Source organism: Neofelis nebulosa, chromosome 3, assembly GCF_028018385.1.
Source record: "Neofelis nebulosa isolate mNeoNeb1 chromosome 3, mNeoNeb1.pri, whole genome shotgun sequence".
NCBI classification, from domain to species: Eukaryota; Metazoa; Chordata; class Mammalia; order Carnivora; family Felidae; genus Neofelis; species Neofelis nebulosa.
Window position 1 is genome coordinate 11,945,050 of NC_080784.1, and position 15,030 is coordinate 11,960,079.

Genomic DNA, 15,030 nt, shown 5'->3' on the forward strand with positions numbered 1-15,030 from the left:
AATGAACCCACAACTTTATGGTCAATTAACCTTTGACAAATCAGGAAAGAATATCCATTGGCGAAAACACAGTCTCTCCAAAAAATGGTATTGGGAAAACTAGAGAGCTAGAATGAAAAAAAATGAAACTGGATAAAATTTTCACACCATACAGAAAAATAAACTCAAAACGGATTAAAGTCCTAAATGTGAGATATGAATCATAAGGTCCTAAAGGTGAGACATGAAATCATGAGGGAGCACAGGCAATAATCTCTCTAACATCAGCCATAGCAACATTTTTCTAGGTTGGTATGCTGAGGCAAGGGAAACAAAATCAAAAATATACTATTGGGACTACATCAAAATTAAAAACATCACAGTGATGGAAACAATCAACAAAATTAAAAGACAACCTAGCACATGGGAGAAGATATTTGCATATTACAGAATGGATAAATGGTTAGTTTCTGAATACATAAATTTCAACACCGCTAATAATCCATTAAAATTGGTCAGAAGACATGGATAGACGTTTCTCCAAAGAAGAAAACAGATTAGTAACAGACACATGAAAAGATGCTCAACATCACTCATCTTCAGGGAAACGCAAACCAAAACCACAAGGAGATAATCACCTCACACCTTTCCAAATGGCTAAAATTAAAAACACAAGAAACAAGTGTTGGTGAGGATGTGAAGAAAATGGAACCCTTCCACACTGTTGGTGTGAATGTAAATTGGTGCAGCCACTCTGGAAAACAGTATGGGGTTCCTCAAAAAATTAAAACTAGAAATACAATATGATCCAGTAATTCTACTACTGGGTTTTTACCCAAATACAAAGACTCTAATTTGAGCAGATATACGCACCTCTATGATTATTGCAGCATTATGTACAATAGCCAAATATGGGAGCAACCTAAGAGCCATCGATAGATGAATGGATAAGGAAGAAATTACACACACACACACACACACACACACACACACACACACACCACACAGGAATATTATTCAGCCATAAAAAATGAAATCTTGCCATTTACTACAACATGGATGGATCTAGAGGGTATAATCCTAAGTGAAATAACACAGAGAAAGACAAACACTGTATGATTTCACTCAATGTGGAATTTAACAAACAAAGCAAAGAAAAAAGAGACAAAAAAAGAAAAAAAAGACCCTTAACTGTAGAGAACTGATGTTCACCAGAAGGGAGGTGGGTGGGCCAATGTGTGAAATAAGTGAAAAGGATTAAGAGTACCCTTATCGTGATAAGCACTCAGCAATGTTTATAGAATTGTTGAATCGCTATATTGTACACCTGAAACTAATATAAATCTGGATATTAATTATATTGGGATTAAAATAAAAGACATTTAATAAACTTAATATAAATAGTGTAAAAATAAGTAATAAGCAAAAACAATTAAAAAAAATAAAAGACAACCAGTACTCAGGGACAAATTATTTCATATTATCGTTACATTTTTTGGGTAAATTACAGGTGCAGAATCAGTTCACCCAAACCAGTCTACTTGTGTTTCACATTGCTTCCTGACTCCTCAGGGCTTTGACTCCTTTGCTTCTCTCTAGGCCTCTGTTAGATTCTTAGGTTCAACTTTGAAGCCAAATAGAAGAGCTTTCTCTTCAGAACTCTGAAACTATCTCAGACACTGGTTTTTGTTTCCTTGAGATTCCACAACATATCCCAGTCAAAACAGAATAAATTATGGAATAATCAAGATATCACAGACAATAAGTGTTAACTATTAATACTGTACACATAAGGAAATTACTCTAACTTTTTAATTTATTACTTCAGCTTATTATGTTTAGTGCAATTATATTCTCATACTCTTGTTGATCATTTACTTCTATGGTTTATAAAATGTTATGTAATAAGAACATTTAATTATTTCAGCCATATGAAATCATTCCAGTTCTTCTTAGTAAATTAGTATAATCATCTTTTTTTAAGATTTTTTTTTCATTTTCATTATCTTTGAATGGTTCTATACTATAATCATAAATGTGGTTTAGTCTCTCCCACAGGTAACTTAAAAAGATATTTTAGTCATGATCAGGTTCTTTTGATCCACTGGTAGATCTTTATCAGGCTGTTATTTTCTTGAAGTCTTTGATACTGGAAAACATATTCAAAAGTAATTTTATTTTCTAGAAGTTCAATGAGAGAATCAAAGATTAAAACCTCTAATTAGATGACAGCAACCAAAAATTCTTTTGAGTGTACTAAGCCCTCATTTAAATTCCAAATTAATTCTACCTTTACATAAAAATATCGCTCATTCCATTTTAACAAAGATTTAGTTTTAAAATTTTCTTACTTTAAGACCTTTATATGAATACAAATGAATATGAATTTATGTTAGAACATGTCATTGTATTATAATATAATATAGATTACCCTGAATATAAAATTGTTTCAGAACATTACAAGATGTCTATGTAATTAAGAATTAATAAACTGTCACTAAATATGGAACTTATTTTCAAAAGTAATTTTAATATTCAAAATTATGTTATGAATGGAAATGGAAGCCATGATTACAACAATTATTTCAGAAACCTGTGTAAACTGCTGGTTTCTAAATTTATGAGGATTTGCACCTTCAATTTTTCATTTGGTTGCTTCACTTTTTCTGATGAAGCTGGACAAATTACACAGATCACACTTAATAAATAGAGACATATGCATTGTCACTGTGTCAAAGCTTCTTTCCCTCTAGCAGGATTTCTTAACCTTGATCTACTCATTGTCTGAGCTTTTTGCCTCTCATATACCATCAAGCTTTTATGTACACACAGAAGTCTTTGGATGACTCTACTCAGACAATCCTAAGGACGTTCTTTGTCATGATCATTAACCAATGATTCCTGCATACATCACCTGGGATATGATCCAAATGAAATAAGGCCATTATAAGAAAGAGAGAAACTAAGACTTGAACCCACACAGTGACTGAGGCCACAGGACAAAAAAGGTAAGGCAGTCAAGATGGCTAATTGGCCTACCCAAAGATAGAACAAAAGTATCTCTTCCCCCTTGTTTTCTGAAGGCATCATCTTTGCCAGACTCCCACTGCAACATCGTCAAATATATCTCTGTTTCTCAAGGGTTTGTTCTCTTACCTTTTCTAAATGAAATACCATAGAAATACGGGGATCTATTCACTAAATTCTAACCTAATCTCCTGCTAATCACTGTCACTAACTTTTATTTATTCAATGGGATCAGTTACTTTTCTAAATTTTTCAACAGATCTCAATAGGACCAAACCTCTTTAGAAAAAATTAAGAAAAAGAGCCATTCTTATTCCATGGTAAACAGTCTTAAAATATCCTAAGGAATTTAGGATTCATTTAAAAATTTCTACATGAAAACCTTGACAATAATATATTTAGCTGCTTTTTACATTAGGGGAAGACAGAAAATCTTTGTATCTAAAATTAAACATGTAAAACTGTTCTTTTGCCTTTGTCCAGAGCCAAATCTATGTAGATATAAAAGTTTATATTTTATTTGGTTTTGATTTTTTTAAAGGTTACATGTAGGATGTGGTTAGATATGCGGAATGTTTGACTTGTCTAATTAAAAAGAAAATGCAATACTTTAAAAGAATGTATCTTTTACACCTACCACATAAGAATTAAAAATAATGATAACCTTGTATAGTGTCATATCAAAAAAAATAAAAGCCAACTTCTTGCTGATCAGTAAAACCACAAATGGATGTCAAACATTTTAGAAATTATTTAAATAATAAAATTCAAGAACTACAAACTGTTGATAACCTTTTGAACAAGGAATTTATGAAGCAAAGGGTCATGTACATAGGATACAGTGAAATGTAGAAAATAAGATGATGGTCCAAAAGCAGAAGAGTTGTTAATTCTTGGTATATTTGCAGAATAAATCATCATTCACCAGTTATCAACATAACAGATATTTAGATACTATATTCAAATATAGATGGAGATTTTTTTTTTTTTACTTTCTGTGAGTATGGAGACTAACAGCTAGAACCAAGTAACATAAAGTAACTCCACATTCTAAAGAGAGCCCCGGATTAAGAGATGCAGGCACCCCTTCAGGGTTCTCATTTCATAGTCTACATTAAACATTCCTATTCTGAATGTCATCTCTACCTTTACTATTACTGACAGGTCATACATTTTGCCCTGAGGTTTTGGCAGCCAAATGGTGTTGATTCAGTGGAATAAAATCTCAAAAGTAGCATGACGTGTCTAATACTGGGTCTTAGGTCCAACAAGTACTTGACCCGTGAATCTGCATAATGAAACCTAGTTTAATTGGTAGTCAATAACATTTGTGGAGCAATACAGCAACACTAAATGGCCATTTTTGCTGTTTTTGTTTTGTTTTGTTTTTTTAATTCCATTGTAGTTATCAGAACAGCGTTAGATTCGTTTCAGGGGTACGATATAGTGATTCAACAGTTCCATATATTTACTCAGTTCTCATCAAGAGAGGCATACTCCTAATCCTCTCCACCTATTTTATCCATCTCTATGACTCATTAGTATCTAGATTTTTCCTACCCAGTTGGATACATCTCATTGCACTGAGGAGAAGTAGGTTAGTTTTGGAGGAAGCATAGAGACAAGAAAAACTGGTGTTCCTTTTTGTTTATAGGCCTTCCAGGCTGACTTTGTAAAACCAAAACAAAAGCCCTACACAGTAGATTATAATAAAATACTGCCCAACTACAGAGGCAAAAAAGGATAGGAGGAAGTGATCCTTGTCCCATAACCACTGAGGCTACAGAGGGAAGGGAGTAGGTGGAGATCACCCTTGAAATTGCAGGAGGTGGAAGAGTAGTGGGCTTGGGAGGGAAGGAAAGAGAAGCCTGTTAGAGCCGCTTGGGATGCAAAGGAGACCTCACTGGAGGCTATCAAGTACCACTGGGGTCAGCATAATATTAATGCCTGAGGAAAAGTCAATACCAAAGACTATAGTAGTCTCCACACAACACCCCCATCTGCAGGTTCAATTTCCACAATTTCAGTTACCCACTGTCAGCTTCAGACCAGGAGTGGATAGATGATCTTCCTTCTGAGAAATGATCAAAAGGTTGACAGTGTCCTGACACTACGTCACAATGCCTACATCATCCACCTCATTTCATCTAAACACAACGGCGTTTTATCATTTCACAGCATCACAAGAAGGCCGAGTACAGTGAGATATTTTGAGAGAGAGACCACATTCGGACTTTTATTACTGTATATTAAGATTATTTCACATTATTAATTCTTATTGTTAGTCTTCTGTGCCTAATTTACAAATTAAGCTTTGTCATAGGTGTGTACATACAGCAAAAAGTGTATATACAGGGTTGGTTTCTGCACTTTCTGGCATCCTCTGTAGATAAGGAGAACTTTTTTATAAGAATTTCACTATGCAAAAGAGCTATTTCAGCTATATTTGTTATTAATGGGTGATGAGCCTCTACTAAGAGCCCTCACAGCTCACCTTTGCATTCTTTGGGGATGCATTCTCGGAGTTGAAGAGAGGGGGTTGAACTGGGAATACAGTGTGGTGTTTTCTTGTACTTTGTTGGGGGTGGTGGCGGTGGTGTCTTTTTAACACCCGCAAGTCAGTGATGGGAAGAAACCGAAGCCTCCAAAATTTGTACTTGAGAGTGGAACTGGAAAGTGATAAAACCCTCACTGTCTACTAAGAATGAATGTATTTTAGAGTAAGAAATTCCATAGATGTAGTATGTTCTTCATTGATGACCAATCACAGCAAAGTTAATTGGTAATGAGAATTGAAGGCTCTATTAGTGTGGCTGAGAATGTACCCTATCAGATGAATTAGCTCAACTCAAGAATGATCCTGAGGGTATATGGAGGAATACATATACCAGGTATCATTCAGTCCATACATCTGTCCAAGCTTTTATTTAAATACCTGCGCTAACTATGCTATAGGATTAATTTGTAAATTCACAAGTTATTATGGAACAAACAGAAAAAAGTGAGGCTAACTCCAAGGTCTGACTAGGTAACTATTTATTGCTGCCAACCAGGGGTCTAGCCAAGTAATAGATCAAAAAGGGGAGGGAAAATTAAGCGGTCCATACTCCTTCAGAGTGCAGACAAGGCTCTTCCAAGATTTCAGTTTTAAGAGACTTGTCTGGAAAATGGGTTCCAGAACGCAAAGATGGTACCCGGAAATAGGAAGAGACAGTGAGTGATGGAAGTTGAGCAGGACATTCAAGGGCCACTCTAGGCCACTCTGGGCAAGTGTGTGGATTTCTGACTTCAATTGGTCATTAAAACATTTCATTCATTTCACTCCCAGTTTTGCCATTTGAGATGTCTGTTAACTACTTTCTGCCCGGATTTACATTCAGCACTGGCAAAGAATGATTAAAGAAAACAATTCATGAGAGACAAACAATTTTGCCTAGTTTCCAAATAGCCTGTCCCCCAGGTTTTTCTTTTTTTCCTTCTAAAAAGTTGTTCTTAATTTTAGGACAGTTGCTTTTCATTCCTCAAAGAATTGGGTTGCAACCTGAAAGATATCAAGGTGTTTACTCAGCAATGTAACTATATTATCTTCAATTTGCTCCTTTGTATCAGGGAGAAGATCTTCAACTAAGAAATCAAAAGATCCCTATTTTCTAGATTTACAGCAGTTTGTCTTTGGAATATTTTTCCTTCCCTCTGGGTATACAGTTTTATTTAGTTCAGGAAAGAAGGCTTAGAAAATAAAAGTTATGAACATCTGAACAGGCTCTGAACCCTACCTTCCAATTTGGTCAACTTCTAACTATAGAGCTACTAAAAAACAAACAAACAAACAAACAAACAAACAAATCCTTCGAAATATCGTGTCAGGTTTCAGCCATGGAAAACAGTAAATATTCATGGCAGTATTGAACAACTCTGGACTAAGAGGCATCCCCAAAGAAGGTGCGAAAGACCCTCCCATCCCAAGATCCAGAGCCACTCCCAATGTTAAAAGAGACAAAGACAAAATAATTCCCCTGAGAGCAGGCATCTGTAGGTAGGACCTGAGCTGCATACAAATGGAGCAGAATCATTACTTCTGTCTGGTCACATTGACCTGCCAATGCTGACCATTGAGCATTTTCTGTCTTTTTTCCTTCCTCCCCATATTTTGGAGGCCCCCAACCTGACAGCTGCCAAGCCAAGTTCTCGAGACAGGCAAGGAGGTGATGGGATCAACAAATAATGGGTCTAAACTTGGAAATGAAGGGACAATGTGAAACTTTATTATCCTCTCTCGACCAGGCACTGGAGAGCTCCCTCTGGCAAGAATTCTCATTCTCCACTGGCTTCTACCAGTTGTCCCAGAATCCCATTTGCTTTGAGCAAGTGGAGTTTAAGACAGAATATAGCTTGGGTATCTACCAGAATTTGCTAGGTCTCCATTAATTTTATTTTTAGTTTCCCCTTGGCCTTTGAAATGACTGGTCACCATTTATCGGAGAATCTCTAGGATTCCCATCAACCATCTCATCAAGTCTCGGAGGGGCCCTTAAAGGGCTTATAGATAGTGGCATCTATAAGACGACTAACTTTGGGCTTTTGTTTACTGTACTGTAGTCTACTTAGAGTGGAAAGGCAATGGAGACAGAGGATTAGTAGACTCTGAGTACTCAGGTAAAGGTGGAGAGGGGGGCAAGAGGGAGTCCCATCAGTCTTACAGTCTTTTGTCTTAGGTACCTCTTGTGTCTTTCACTTTTCCTTAGCCTTTTCAAACAAATCCTTCAATGAAATTATTTTGGAATTTTGAAGCTCTTGGAAAGTTTCCGCATGCCTGTTAAAATAACCCATTCTTTTTGTTGATTTGGGATCCCTTGCTTTCAAGGGTATTTTTCAAATAAAGACCTTGTCTAGTTGGAATGTTTGCATAATGGCCATTGTAATTCTAGGTCATCTTGGTAATATTTTGCTGTTTTTGTAAATATTGGCGGTTTCCAGAACCATGGTTTTTAGATCGCAAATAAGCCGTTATGCTGGAAAGTGGCATGGCATGCTCAGTTCTTTGAAACTTGAGGATCTCATTTCACTAGCTAAGACTTGGACTTCTCAGAGTTGAATTAATACCTAAGAAGCATGCGCTGCTGGGCTAAGGATTTTATGGGGTTTGACAGTGCATCCTGTCTCACAACAACTTGCCTGAGGTTGCCAGGTGACCTGGTGTCAATCCAACATCCCGTGACCAACTGATGCTAGCACAGGGGTCTCAGACCTAGGTGGTGATGGCTCTAACAGCTTTTCTGAGCTTCACCCACCAGTATGATGGCTCTGGCTTCTAAAATTCCCATTAGCAAAAGATTTGTTATTCCTTTCACAAGATGTCTTTATAGTGGCCAACACCTTCACGGCTTTTCATAGTCTTGTGCCCACTTAGATTTTGATGGTCAAGACAATCTCAATTTCCTGTGTTAATTGATTTCTCCAAGTCCCTCAAGTGCTTTATGCTGTGGATTTACCTTGAGGTACTGTGACTCTCCTTACAACCACCAATGGTTCTAGACACTGGAATCCCTGTTTCCGAGTGCCCTAATGGCCGCCACCCACTGCAGACTCCCAGTTCCTGAAAAGTTTCCGGGAATTTAATAAACTCCAGAACCTTTCCAGGGTCCCAAAACCTTTCCGGGGACCATACCTATCTATTTACATAAAATTGGTTTGGATTGAAGGGCTGCACACATGACAAAAACTCAAATCCAAAAGTGACTTACCCACAGCTCTTGGGGACAAGAAGAGCAGTGAACTCGAAGGGTTCAGCAGGTGCCTTGTCTGAGCATCTTGCCCTATAGGCCATTAACATTCAGCTTCAAATCTCATCCCTTGTTGCCAAAAACTGTTAAAAAAATGATTAAAGAAGACAATTTAAATGATACAATCAAACTTTAACACTTCATGAAGCTTATAGATTTTTGTTCTTCTTTGTCAGAGAACTGCAAAATGGGGTAGGGGTGCCTGGGTGGCTCAGTCGGTTAAATGGCCAACTTTGGCTCAGGTCATGATCTCGCAGTTTATGGGTTCAAGACTCCCGTCATCAGGCTCTGTGCTGACAGCTGGGAGCCCGGAGCCTGCTTCAGATTCTGTGTCTCCCTTTCTCTCTGCCCCTACCTCACTCTCACTCTGTCTCTCTCTCAAAATTAAATAAACATTAAAAAAATTTTTTTAATGGGATGGAAGGCAAGTTTTTATAGGACAAAGAATAAAGAACAAGGAAGAGACAAAGAAAATAACTGATAGGCTGGGGTCCCACAGTCACTTTGTTTGGAGTCAGGAGGCCCAGAGCTGGCTTGGTGTTTGGGGAAAGGCTGATCATTTATCCTGTGTTTCCGGTCAGCTGGAGCAGTGCAGGGACATGGAAGTTATCTGAGTTTCAGTTTTCTGATAGGGCATCCCAGGCAGGAACAGCTCCATCTCGGGGCCAGAAATTTATTTCAATACCACTTACTACATTGGCCAATGTTGTAAAACAAAACACAATGAAACCAAACACATCAAGTCTGCAAAATCCAGCTGTGCTTCCTGGTTGTCTCACATCATTAACATATGCATCTGATAAATTAGAAAGGTATCTCTCGCAATAAAAACACCTTCATACCAAAATAAAGGTTTCTACAAGCATGACACATATATAAATTCACTTGGCAGCTATGAAATCTTGGTTAGATGCAAGAAACAGATTCGTTTTGCAAGCTTTCAAAAGTTGGAAGATTTTTCAGTTTTTTATTTTCACAAACATTTTTCACAACCAATATTCTGGAAATTGTTGAATAACACATTGTTCGGGATTACACACCTTAAATACTGGCAATATGGATATTTGATGCTGCCAGTAACGACTACTATAGAGTCCTGATAACTCCGATGGCAGTATTTTATGCAAGTGTCAAAGCCCATCGAGCACGTGTGTCTCAATACAAGACCACAGGACCTCCGCATCCCTAACATCTAAATGCTAATGACTACAAGATAAGGTATCAGTGCACTTTTTATTTACACAACCAACAGTATGCTTGGCATTCCTTCTTTGAAGTCTCATCTTGAAAAGTCAACATCAAAGTTAACCTGTCCACAAAGTAACTCTTGATTGTTCTTCTCAGCTATCTCTTCAAATCCTACTCAAGTCCAGTAAATGGCAGCATCCTTCGCTGTGTCGTTTAATCAGGAACCCAAGAGTATCCATGCTTTCCGTCTCTTGTTTGCATCCTACATGAATCAGTCAGTCAGACTTTTTACATCCTCAACACATGTCAAAATTGCCCAGTTCTCTATACTTCATTGCCAGCATCCTGGTTATAGACGCTGCTGTTTTTTGTTTGTTTGTTTTTTTGTTTTTTGTTTTTTTTACCTCGACTATAGCAAGAGTTCTATAATGTATCACTTACCTCTCTTCTTGCCCCTCCTGTCCTGACTGTCCACATACATTAAAGGGACTAGTTTCCCCCACAGATTATTCCCCATGCCATGTGAATGTACACCTGTGATTCACACCATCCCTCTTTTCTTCTGGTTGCTCATCACCAAGCTCTCAACTCAAGCTCCAATTCTTCTAACTAAGAAGGCTTCTTGGTCTCTCTCACCAGGTCAGATCTTTCCATTAACTCTCACAGCATCAATCATCAATCTTTTAGACAAATTCTAACATTACCATTCTATACTGACTATATGATTACTTAATTGGTATTTATCTTTCCATTAGCTCAAGTTCACGTGAGTTGGCTCATGCCTATTGGACCTCACTTCTAAGAACATCTGGCTCTCAGTGGATGTTCTAAAGCTATCAGGAGAGTAAGTATATCCTTCATGTAAGCATAAGCCCCCACAGTTCTGGACACTAGCTAACCTTGCTGTAGGTCTCTTTTTCCTTTGTCCACTCTACCCCAGTCACAACGAGCTTCCTTCACTTGCTAGAAAGGCTTTCCCATCTCCAAGTATTCCAAAGCCAGTTACTTCTACCTAGAATACTCTTCCTATAGGAAGTTCTTGGTATAGGTGGCTTTCTCTCATCTTTCCATGGCCTAAATGTATCTTTCTCAGGGCTCTGTTACCTGAGCTCCTTTATAAGTTGGTTGCACTTCTTGGTTATTCTAAGTTATGGATATGTCATTATTTTCTTTATATTGCTTATCAAAATCATACTTTATATTTAAGCATTACTTATGTATTATTTCCTCCTCCTCCCCTTTATAAGCTTTCTGCAGAGAGTAACATTATTTCTTTTGCCAACATATACTCAGGATCTAGCATGGTCCCAGACATGTAGGCACTTAATAAATATTCCAATAAATAGCAAATCATAATCATGTAAGAACACTTATAGTTAGATTCAAGATTTTCCTCAGTAAATAATTTAGGACCTATATTCTCTCATATTTGAATGGGTAAGTCTAGGCAATAGATTAGAGTGGAAATGCTTTATGTCTAAATAATTTCAAATGAGGTTTCAGCAAATATTCACTATAGCCACGTAAAAAAGAACACACTCATACAACATCCAACATTAAACAAGGTAATGTTGGCAAACTTCTAAGCATAAGTTGAGTGGGGGGGGAGTGCATATTTAGTTAACTGAATATGATAGGTTGCTGTATATGGTTTTGAGCTCTAAACCAGTTCTCTATTTTGAGAAATGGCAATTGTCCAGAATAATTTATCTGAGGACTTTCTTTCCTGGCAAGATTTAGGTGACAATATCTGCTATTTCTTACAGCCAGTTGGGATCACTATATTCTACTGATTTAAGAGTGTGGGCTGTGGTTTCAGACATATTTGGATCCTAATCCAATTTCTATACTAACCAACAGCTATGTAGAAATTTGGACAATTTGTTCAACATTTATCAGTTTAAAATAAGGACAAAAAAATGCTTACCTCTTCTAAAATTAGGTAACATTACTTAAAGGATTTTCATCATGACTTCCAATTTATCAATATACACTAGTGCCCCTTGCATCTATAACACATATTATCTTTTGCTTCTTTGTGATAACATCCAAGCAGAGGAGGACTAGACAAGAGATCACCTGGGCAGGCTCCTGGAATGCCGATCTACAAATAGTACCATTTCTCTAGGATTCCAAGTATCACTGAAAATGCAGACAACTGAATTTATCAGCACACATCTCAGGTCCACTTCCTGTGTGCCAGGCAGTGTTACAAGCTTTTTAAAATTACCCTGTTGCTGGGGCGCCTGGGTGGCTCAGTCAGTTAAGCGGCCAACTTCAGCTCAGGTCACGATCTCGCGGTCCGTGAGTTCGAGCCCCACGTCAGGCTCTGTGCTGACAGCTCGGAGCCTGGAGCCTGTTTCAGATTCTGTGTCTCCCTCTCTCTGACCCTCCCCCGTTCATGCTCTGTGTCTCTCTGTCTCAAAAATAAATAAACGTTGAAAAGAATTTAAAAAAAATAAAATAAAATTACCCTGTTGCTTAAATTCTGCCGCTCAATGAAGACAAAAAGGACAAATGCTTCGCTTAGCCATCTAAGGCATGCTGAAAAGCCTTCAAAATAACGTGTCCAGGAAAGGGCAAGCTTTTATTGTGGTTGAGTGGCATATGCAAGTTTAGGGCAAAGGAGGAGTTTCTAAGGGCAACATATTGAGAGAGTACTGACCCCAGTGTCTTCCTCTGGCCCTCCTTTTTGCACTGCTTGGTCTCCTTCCAAGTAAATGTTAAATAACTATTTAAAGAATTATGTTTAATAGGTCACCATTCTAATACACTTATATTACTTCCTCCACTTTTGTTTGTTTATTTTTGAGAGAGAGAGAGAGAGAGAAAACAAATAGTGGAGGGGCAGAGAGAAAAGGAGTCTTAAGCCGGCTCCATGCCTGCCAGCCAGGCAGAGCCAGAGGCGGGAAGCTGAATCCCACAGGATCATGGCCTGACCTGAAATCAAAAGTCAGATGCTCAACCAACCAAGCCACCCAAGTGCCTCTCTGCTCCACTTTCAGATTCAAGTATGTGACTAACTCATGAAACTATGTTAGCAAATCATCAAAAACAAACTTCTGTAAGAAGTTTAAGAGATTATATTCTTTTTTACCAAATAAAAATCATCACAAAATTTATCAAAGGACCATGTAAACCAAACCTGACTTTTAGAGTAAACATGAAATGTAGGTCATTCATGAACACCAGTAGCGTGCTTTGGAAGCAAGTTCATTAAACTTAGTTTGCAACAGGTTCGTCGTACCCATTAGGGAAATTAACAAAAGTCAGAAACACCCCGATTTTAGGGTTTTCCCTCTGGAAAACAATTATCAGAGTAGAGGCTTATGTGCTCTTTATGCAAAATATTGGCCAGAATGTCTCTAATTAGCAATGTAGCAAAAAGAAAATTCAAAATTTTAGAAAGAACACATTAAGAACACAGATTTATGATTTGGACAAGGCAAAAAATTGTATATCTTACCCTAAAATAATCTATTCATATGTATTCCTCTTAGGAAGGCTCAACAGTATTTTCTCTATGGGATAGTCCTACAAAATAATTGCAAGATATATTGGTCTTCTCAAAATAAAAAACATTATTAAACAATGTTTTCAAAGCATTTGAAGCATTTATCTAGGATTAATACTATTCACTTAATTTAAATACTTCTGGGCTTAACGCTATATTTTAATCCGATAGTGAGAAAATAGATTGATATAACCTTATATAATACCACACTGCAAGAAAAAAAGAGGCTTTTCTTAATTTAAAATTTGTAATATCCAAAAAGTAATTAAGGAAACAAGAGCGTCTACTGCTTAAAACACAAGGTTGAGAAAAAACTTAACAGTACAACAGTAATAACAACAGCAACATCTTGCACGTCCTTTTCCGGACCTCGGTCTCACCCACCCTGCTCCCTCTGGCTGAGACCACCTTCTCACCCCGCAGGCTCCTGGGCGCCACTGAGCTGCGGGGGCTTCTTCCAGAACACGCTGGGCGGCGCCACGCCCGTCCGACTGAGCTTCCGTCGTCCGGGAGGCGGGGGCGGGGACCGGGTGAAGGACACGTGGGACGTCGTCAAAGCCCCTCCGAGGCCCCGACCCCTGACGCGCACCTTCCGGGCAGCCCCGCCCCCACGTGCCACCCTGCCGCGCAGCTGCAGTGGGCGCCTTCCTTCCTTCACGTTCGCACACTCCTTTCACCTGCCGAGGAAAGGAAAGAGCCCCACGACGTTTAGAGGTAAATTAACTAGTATAATGATAATAAGGATTTCAACATTTCTGGAGTTCGTCTACACCGAGATAAGGTTGTTGGCTTTTTTTTTGTTTTTTGTTTTGTATGCTCTACGTGTAAGTGAATCTGTGCCAAAATTGAGGAAGGTAGAAACTATCATTCTTTTTTGATCAATAAGGAAGGAGAAACTTAATCTGAACAACTTAACCACGGAAACTCAGCTAGTAGGTGGTTGAGATGAATTGTAAGCCATCCATTTGCCCGGAGCCTAGCTCCAAATCAGTTTGCTATACCAGATAGTAAGTGTATTATGTAATGTCCATTCATTAAGATGTTACAGCAGTAAAGAATTCTTATAGAATATATTCTTGACTATACATATAATGCACAGTAAATACATTTGTATATAGCAATGCATTCATTATATTAGAGAAGTTCACTATATATGCATATATATAAATCTTTATACTTTTACTCATATTTGTATATCAGTCTTATTTTATAATTTCTTCATGAATTTGTAATATATTTATTAAACATATCGAAATTTCCAGCCACTCTCCTAATTCTTCTTCTCAAGACTCATAACGAGCAAAAGGATATTCTATAAACTCAGAAAAAACTTTTCATAACCTTGGCTTGATTAAACTTGTGAAACATTTTTTAGCAAATATACAGAAACATTATTAAACTACTTTTGGTTGTTGTTATAACTCAGTCTTAGCACATAAGTTTTAGGAGAAAAACATTCACCAAAGTTTTGCTATAGATTCTATCAAGCCATTTGTTTATTTTTTGCTACTTCTTGTTTGTTTTAATTTACAAGTAACC

The 15,030-nt window shown here is 37.7% G+C and overlaps 1 long non-coding RNA gene across 1 annotated transcript in view; it reads right to left on the reverse strand.

The window, feature by feature from the left end:
* Positions 1–13,971, reverse strand: part of LOC131506373 (uncharacterized) — a 109,172-nt gene extending 95,201 nt beyond the window's left edge. Inside the window, exons 1-2 of the long non-coding RNA XR_009258899.1 lie at positions 13,876–13,971; positions 8,751–8,872 (exon numbers count right to left, since the gene is read on the reverse strand). This is a non-coding gene — a long non-coding RNA (uncharacterized LOC131506373). The remainder of the gene's footprint in view (positions 1–8,750; positions 8,873–13,875) is intronic.
* Between the last annotated feature and the right edge of the window lie 1,059 nt (positions 13,972–15,030).